The sequence below is a fragment of the Lipotes vexillifer genome, unplaced genomic scaffold (assembly GCF_000442215.2).
Source record: "Lipotes vexillifer unplaced genomic scaffold, Lipotes_vexillifer_v1.1 scaffold1521, whole genome shotgun sequence".
Lineage (NCBI taxonomy): Eukaryota > Metazoa > Chordata > Mammalia > Artiodactyla > Lipotidae > Lipotes > Lipotes vexillifer.
Genome location: NW_006773775.1, coordinates 150,157 through 158,946, shown reverse-complemented (window position 1 = coordinate 158,946; position 8,790 = coordinate 150,157).

Sequence of the window (8,790 nt, the reverse complement as noted above, 5' to 3'; positions counted from 1 at the left end):
TAAGTAATAGACTGGCTGGTACTCCAATAGTTCTACCACAGAATCAATTTAAGTTAAATTCCTGAGGTAGATTTCATCTGGTACTCCTATTTCTAAAGACACCACCATGTGGAAAGATGTTCTAAACTAATAATGTAAACCTGAAGGAAAACACTTGGCTGAACATATATAGCTGGTCTTTAGACAAAGAGTTCAATTGTGCTTTATGAAAGTAATGCCACTAAGCAAAAAAGACAGAGCCCTTTTTAAAGTCCTCATAAGTAACTGTGTTAAGTCTCATATCCAGAGGACTGATATTTACTGAGATTTCCAAATGACATTTAGCAACAATGCTGACTATAAGAAAAGAGACATACCTCAGCAAAATATTTAGGTTGTAAACGTTTAGGGAATTAAAGAGCTTATAAGTGGTCATTAACACAAAGGGATGCATAGCTAAAGAAATAGAAAATGAAGCAGGAACTGTTAATGTTTTTCATAGTCAGCATATAAACCGAAGAATGTGGTTTGTAATTATCATGTATGCATAGATTTGTCTTTAAAGACACTGTGGTAAAGCCAATGTCAAAGTAAGCTCAGCGTGCTGGAACAAACACTTCTGTACACCACTGACCTACTAACAAAGGTATCGACCTCAATTTGCCTTGAAACTCTTAGCCTGTGCCAAACGAGAGTCATCTTTGAAGATTAAAACTAGGCAGCATTCACCAGTCCAGCTGATGCTCAAAACTAATATTGAGCATGGTGGTTCCTCAAAATATTAAACATAGAATTATCATATGGTTCAATAATTCTACTTCTGGAATTGGGTTTATACCCAAAAGAATTGAAAACAAGGAATCAAACAGATATTTGTACACCAAAGTTCATGGCAGCATAATTCACAGCAACCAAAAGGTAGAAAGAACCCAAATGTCCATTAAATGGATAAACAGAAAAACATGGTATACACATACAATGGAATACCATTCAGCCTTAAAGGGGAAGGACACATGCTACAACATGGATGAAACTTAAAGACATTATGCTAAGTGAAGTAAGAAGCCAGTCACAAAAGGACAGATACTACATGATTTCATTTTTATGAGGTACCTAGAGCAGGCAAATTCATAGAAACAGAAAGTGGAATGGTAGATGCTAGGGACTGAGAGAAAGGAATGGGAGTTGTTGTTTAATGGGTACAGAGTTTCAGTTTGGGAAGATGAAAAAGTTCTGAAGATGGACAGTGGTGATGGATGCCAACGATATGAGTGTACTGAATGTGACTGAATAGTACACTTAAAAATTATTAAAATGGTAAATTTTATGTTATGGATATTTTACTATTGTTTTAATCTTATATAAGAAATAGCCATATAAAATTTAGAAAATACTGATAAGCAAAAGTTCTCATAATTTTACAAGCCTCATGTAACTACTGTTAACCGTTACTGTAGGAGGAAAAAACCCTAAAACCAATGATTATGCTAAATTGACACACCTATTCACATCCCTCAAGGAAAAACAAAAAGTGGAGTAGTTTACGCAAAACCAAGTTTAAAGGGATCTTAAAACTCATCTTTTAAATATGGAAAAAAAGAAGTAAAAAAGAGTTCCAGAGGGGTTAAGGAACCTCCTCAACTTCATAAAACTCAAAATATATCTTGACTCTTATCTAGTACTCATTAACAAAATATCTATTTTATAAATATTTTATCCTACCTGGGAAAAAGCTAACTGAGTCCTAAACAAATTAAGTCTATCCATGTAGCCAATGTGTTTCACATTTAAAGCCTTGCTGAATAGATATAAATAGTCCAAGGCTGTAGCACTTTAATAATTAGCAGGTAGAAAGGAGGTGGAGAGGACCATTTAGATGACAGCAGATCTTCTATTAGGTATACAAGTACCGGAAATGATGTAAATTTGAGTCAAACATTATTGTTACTGCTTTGTGTTTTCATCTCTTTTTTCCCCATATATATAGATTGCTCATTGTCATATGGTTTCTTGAAAGCCTGAAAGTTAATCTTTAATGTGGAAAGGAAAATTGGTTAACACACTGAGAGCTTGTGCTGTGGCTCTTAATACTTCACGTGCTCTCACTGCAATAAGAGCGAAAGAATCCACTTGATCTGGAATATGGCCCCTGGAAATTCAACTTGACTTGAGTTTTAAACAAATATACACACTTTATGTGCACTGTTCAAAATTGAGGTTTATCAAGAGTATATGTCTATTAACCACATGCTAAAAAGAAGAGTTGGTAGGTCTTTAAAGTACACATATCTGCATTTATCACACAAACTCGATCCAACTTATTTTTGTCTGTGTGGATTCTTCCATTCACACTTCATATCCCAGAGAAAGGCTAAGTAATTTGTTACTTAAAAACAAAACAAAACAAAAAGTCTTGATGACACTTCTTGGTTAGGTCCTAACATTATTAAGGTATGAGAGGACAGCGTAGTAACTGATTCAGGAAGGCAATGTGTTCTCTTCTCAGTGACCCTTGGCCTCATTTGTGACCACGTTTCCTCCTCCCCTGAATGCTTATCATTCCCATGACCCGAGAGGAGAAATGATTCATCTCCTCAAAGATGAACTTTCCAGGGTGCTTATTATTTGGCATTTGGCTGACTCACACATACAGCAGAATTTTTTTATTACTCTTCCTTTGGTTTCTATTTAATGCTTAGGTTCCCGAGCATGACCTTTTTCGCCTCCCATGACTTGTACATGCATTTCCTTAGGAAGAAATGCCCTTCCTCAAACACTACTCTCCTGGTGAGCACCTTCAAGTCCAGCTTAGTAAGGAACCTCCTCTGGGAAGCTTTTCAGGCACCTCCCTCCTATCTCTCATTGGATTGATCACACACAGCCCTGTGTTACAGGGGTGTCCTGACACAGACGTCTATTGTTCCATTTATTCCACTACATTGCAATGCTCTTACACTCATAAAAGAAGAAATATGGGCTAATTTTTGTCTCTGTATTACCTGCACCTAAAACAGTGTGAAGTACTAACAGATCCCAATTAATTTTTGTTAAATGTTGATTATTTGAACTCTAAAAAGTAGTCTATTACTTTACCAGAGAAGCTGAGATTTAAATCTAGGTGTTTGTCCAAAGCCAGTAGTTCCTCTCCAGCATGCTATCTGTGTATCTGTTCACTAAACCCCATTTCTTCTGCCTTCTGACCACACAGCTAGATTTGATTTCCCAGCCTTATATAAGTAGAAGTGGCATATGCCCCTTCAGGGTCTGGCCCCTCAAAATAAGTTCCTGCCAATCTTCCACCACTATTTCGCCTCTTGTTTGCTGGCTAGATTCAGTAGATCCAATAGAGGGATCTAAGACCCTAGAAAATGGCAGAGCCACCCAATAGAGAAAGCCTAGCATCCCAAGTCACCATGTGAAGGAGACCAGGAATACCCAAGTAGAACTATTATGTGAGCAACAATAAGTTGCAAACAAATAAGTTCATATGGCTGTAAGCTCCTAAAATTTTTGAGGTTTTTTTCAGCAGTTTGCCTATCCTGATTAATACACTTCCAGAATTGTAATTTTCATACCTTTTTTTGTTTTCATTTTTAAAAGCTACATGTACACTGTGGAAATTTAAAGATATAAAAAGAATAAAGAAGAAAGATAGTTCTCATCACTCAGAGGTAAAACCTGTTTTATTTTTCTTATATATCTTCCCAGTCTTCTTTCGGGGAGTGGGGCAGTGGGAGGTATAGATATAATAAAGAGAACAAAGAGATGTTATTTAAAAGATGGAAGCAGAGGTTTTCCTGAAGAGAACTTTTCGTTTTGTTCCTTAATGGATTCTTTTATTGTGAAGTGATGGGCCCCAGGGCATAGTATGGAAAGCAGAAAAATGATTAAATTTGATCGCTTTGCATAAGTAAAAGGATTTTGAGATTCCCTGGGCCATGCAGGAGCTTAAGAGAAGAGTGAAGGAGCCAAGAGGAGGAGAAAGGAAAGGAGGCTGGCGAGGAAGAGAGAGGTTCCATCAGGACAGGAGAAGGCTGGGACCTGGACCTGGACCTGGGAGAGCAATACCGATGAGAACTTCCCAGCACTGGGAATTCCCGAAACACATTTAAGAATAAGAGTGTCTATTATTTGGTCCTAACATTGTTGCCATGGTGTGTCCTGCTGGCCCATGATGCAAACCCCTTGCCATTTATACCCCTGAGTGTTTAATAAAGTCTCATCTCTATGAATGTTTATATGAGTTGTGTTTTAAGGAAAGAAAATCAAGGGAAATGGCAAGAAGTGAGACATAATAGAAATTACAATCTCAGAGGGGGCAGAATGTCAGAGAAAGAGATGACGAGGAAAAACTTGACACTGGGGACTTCCCTGGTGGCGCAGCGGTTAAGAAGCCACCTGCCAATGCAGGGGACACGGGTTTGAGCCCTGGTCCGGGAAGATCCCACATGCCAGAACAACTAAGCCCGTGCACCACAACTACTGAGCCTGCGGTCTAGAGCCTGCAAATCACAACTACTGAGCCCTCATGCACAACTACTGAAGCCCGCGGGCCTAGAGCCCATGGTCTGCAACGAGAGAAGCCACCGCAATGAGAAGCCCACGCACCTCAACGAAGACTAGCCCCCGCTCGCCACAACTAGAGAAAGCCTAAGCGCAGCAACAAAGACCCAAAGCAGTCAAAATTAATTAATTAAGTAATTAGTTAGTTAAAAAAAAACTTGAGACTGCTTCATCAAGTAACATGTCATGTACATTTGCCCAATCTTTAATGTCTCTGAAAATATGCTTTTTAATGGCTGCCTGCCATTCCAGTGTATGAACGCACCATCACTTACTTAACCTTTCCCTATTTGGTGCATTTAGATCGTTTCCAGTTTTCCACTGTTAAACATACTTCCTCACGAAACACACGCATGTATAAAACCTGGGTCCAGATTTTCTGGTTTAGCCAAGGTTTTGTTTGTTGTAATGAACAAAAAGTCACTCAGATCTGCTTAAGTAGAGAAGTGCAGCTTAATATAAGGATCCAGCTTACTGCACAAAACCCACAAGCTCATGTATTCAGGCTCATGAGGAACCGGTACAGGAGGTGCTGTAAAATCACCAGAAATTGCCATCTCATTGCTTCTTTCAGAGAATACCCATTTTCTCTGCCTCTACACATGTGTATGAGAGAGAGAATTTACAATTGATGTTCATATTAAATAATGTATAAAAAATACACAGTAGGTTCTAATAGCAATCTCCAATTCCCTCTAAGAAACTTCTAGATGCCATATAACTAATGTGACTAGGCTACTTTCCTTACCTGTCCTGTATCCTGTACTTATGTCTCTTTTTCTCATGTGTATTCTTAGTCCATGTGTTTGCAATGGGAGTCCTGTTTCTCACTTCAGGCCCAAGAGGCCCTGAAGTCTTATTCATTCACTGTTTATCAGCTCCAGAAATGGCTACTTAATACTTCCAACCCATCTGTCGCTCTCACTTGAGGGCTCTGTCCCTGTGGAATGACTGCTACATTCTCTCTGCAGAAGGAGGCTTCTTCAGTATGAGTGGTGGTGGCAGTGACAGTGGTCTGTGTCTCCTCCATAACCTCAGTCAACTTCTGCTGTCTTTGTGTCCACATTGGCATCTAATGTCTGGCAGGCTCTTGACTTCATCCCTGTTCACTACTATGGTTTTCCATTTGTGGTCCATGGAGGTGTTTACCTTGTTTTTGAGTTGGCAAGGTCCTCACAGATATCTCCTTATAAAGATTATCTATCATTGCTCTTTGAAGCAGAGAGGATGTGTTCTTAGCCTGGAAGTCCTCTTTGCTTAATTCTTCTCATCCTTGTACGTATTGACTTTCTCTCCTCAAGCACTATGACATGGGGTCTTCCCCCAGTGTCCAGAGAAGGAGGGCATGGGCTGGGCAGATACCACAAAAGATGTCTATACACATCCTTAGGATAAATTCTTAGAAGTGGGATTTTTGTTTGAAAGGTATGACACTTATAGCTTTTGATATGTATTGTAAAATCACCCTTCAGAATGGTTAAATCAAGTTATGCTTCTACTAGCAGTATGAGAGAGCAGCCAGCCCTAGGCATTCTCAGGAGCTGTCATTGAAATTGGCATTTATTCAACATTACTTCTGATGAGGTCAAAATCATGCATTACCTTTCCCTTTCATCAGGGTCATACTTCAGGGAAAGCCACACTGAGATAATAGTTTGGCACTTCCTGGATGGGGATCACAGAGTTCTCTTCCTGTCACTTTGCATCTTTGGACTACCTTCACATTCTTGCATAAATGCAACTGGGCATACGGGATGTATAATATTGTGTTTTATAATAAGAAATATGTATTTGATCTTTGTTTCTGTTTCTGGCATAGAACTCCTAAAACTCTTGGAATTTCCTAAATGATAAAAGTCATAGAAGTGTCTTGATATTCACAACAAACCCCTTTCAACCACACCTGAATTTATGTTAATAAGGTGACTTTTGGAAAGCACCTAAGGATGGGGGCCTGTTGTCAGGAGAACCAACCATGTGATCAGAGGGTTGGAACTTTCAGCCCCACCCCCTGACCTTAAAGGGGAGAAGGGCTGGAGGTTGAATCAACAGCCAACATCAATGATTTCATCAATCGTGCCTATGTAATGAAGACTCCATAAAAACACAATAGGACTGGGTTCAGAGAGATTCTGGGTTGGTAAGCACGTAGAGATTTGGGGAGAATGGCAAACCCACAGAGCCCCTTCCCACATACCTTGCCCTATACATCTCTTCTATCTGGCTATCCCTGAGTTATGTCCTATTATAATAAACTGGTAATATAGTCGTAAAAGGTCTCTCTGAGTTCTGTGAGCCACTCTAGCCTATTAATAGAACTCAAGGAGTGTGTCATGGGAACTTCAGACCTATAGCCGGTCGATCAGAAGCACTGGTGAAAACTTGAACTTGCGATTGGCAGCTGAAGTGGAAGCAGTGGGCAGTCTTCTGAGACTGAGCCCTTAACCTGTGGGATTGGATGCTATCTCCAGGTAGATGGTGTCAGAGTTGAATTAATTACTTGGTGGTGTTGGAAAAAACATATACCAAAGAATGCATAGTTATTATTACATAGAATCTGTGGACTAAGCATTAGTAGTTTAGTACAAATTTTACCAGAATATATGATGCTAGATCCAGGTCACATAACATTCTAAAGGCATATAGGCATATGCTTATAAATTTTTATTATTCATAATTTCTAGACTAAGCTTTCTAAAGGCTATGTTTACAACCATCCAAAGCAATTATGCTGGAATTTTAGGAGATTTTATTGAGTATAAGACACTGCCTCTGTCATTTCCTCCAACCTGGCTTTGTCTCTTCCTGGAGGGCATGGCCAAATAACCCCACATTTGACCCTAAGGAACTGGGAAGTTAGGCTCACTAAGCATACCCAGCTGATAACTCCTGTTTTGTTTTGGTTTGGTTTTGGGGTTTTTTTTTTTTCTGAGCATGTGTTCTTTGCATTTTTCTCAATAAATCATAATTTTATACGACTTAGGGTCAAAGGGCTCACTTCCACCGAGCCCCCATGGGACCACCATAGTACTTTTACACACATTGTCTCACCAAATCCTCATAATAGCACTTGAACAGATATTATTATTCTTCCCATTTCACAAATGAGAAAACTCAGGGTGCTTACCTTAGAAAAACAAACAACATAAATTATGTAGTGGAAGTTTGTTGCTTCTGCCTTCAGGCTCAGTTTCCCCGTTTGTGGTATTTGCATCTGGATTTTGTTTTGCAGCAAGTTCTTGTCAGTCCGTGGAATGCAAGTGGTGCAGACTCCACATTACCTTTGGGGGTGTCCACGTGACTCAGACAGGCCACTCCACTGTCTTCTGGACGCAGAGAATGGTTCAGGGATGGACACAATTAGGAAGGACTAACTTCTTCCTCACTCTTGATAGTTCCCTTGTGTCTTAAGGACATTCAGATATTATAACCAGCCCTCTTTTCCCCCTTTCCTCACTCCACCCAAGGAGAGGTGAAGAGACTTACCTGATTGTTACAGCTGGGAAGAGAACACTGGACATGTTCATCTCCACAACTACAGGTATTCTTTTAAGAGCCAGGTCTGTGAAAACAAGGGGTCTGCTTTGCCTCCCAAGGGATAGGCTGAGCCCTTACAGGGGGAAAAAAGGCTGCAAGAAAGGCTTGGGCCAATTTACTATTGTCATGGCCTGGTGGCTAATCTGCAATAGTCTTAGGTTCAGTTGTTAAACCCATTTTTGTTCTCACACTAAGATAAATTTTAAGGTTTTTGGAGAAGATCTATAGTTTAATAAATCAATAAGGTGCTGATGGCTTCGCTGGTGGTGCAGTGGTTAAGAATCCGCCGGCCAATGCAGGGGACATGGGTTCGATCCCTGGCCTGGAAGGATCCTACATGCTGTGGAGCGGCTGGGCCCGCACCGCAGCTGCTGAGCCTGCACTCTAGAGCCCGTGCTCTTACACAAGAGAAGCCATGACAATGAGAAGCCCACACACCGCAATGAAGAGTAGGCCCCGCTTGGCTTGCCTCAGCTAGAGAAAGTCCATGCACAGCAACGAAGACCCAACACAGCCAAAAATTAAAACAAATTAATTAATTAATTTAAAATAAAATATGCTGCTCACAAGCATATCTTCTTTTATCTCACTTTTTTTTTTTTATCAGGAGGCCTGATTAAAAGCAAATCAGGGCTTCCCTGGTGGCGCAGTGGTTGAGAGTCCGCCTGCCGATGCAGGGGACACGGGTTCGTGCCCCGGTCTGGGAAGATC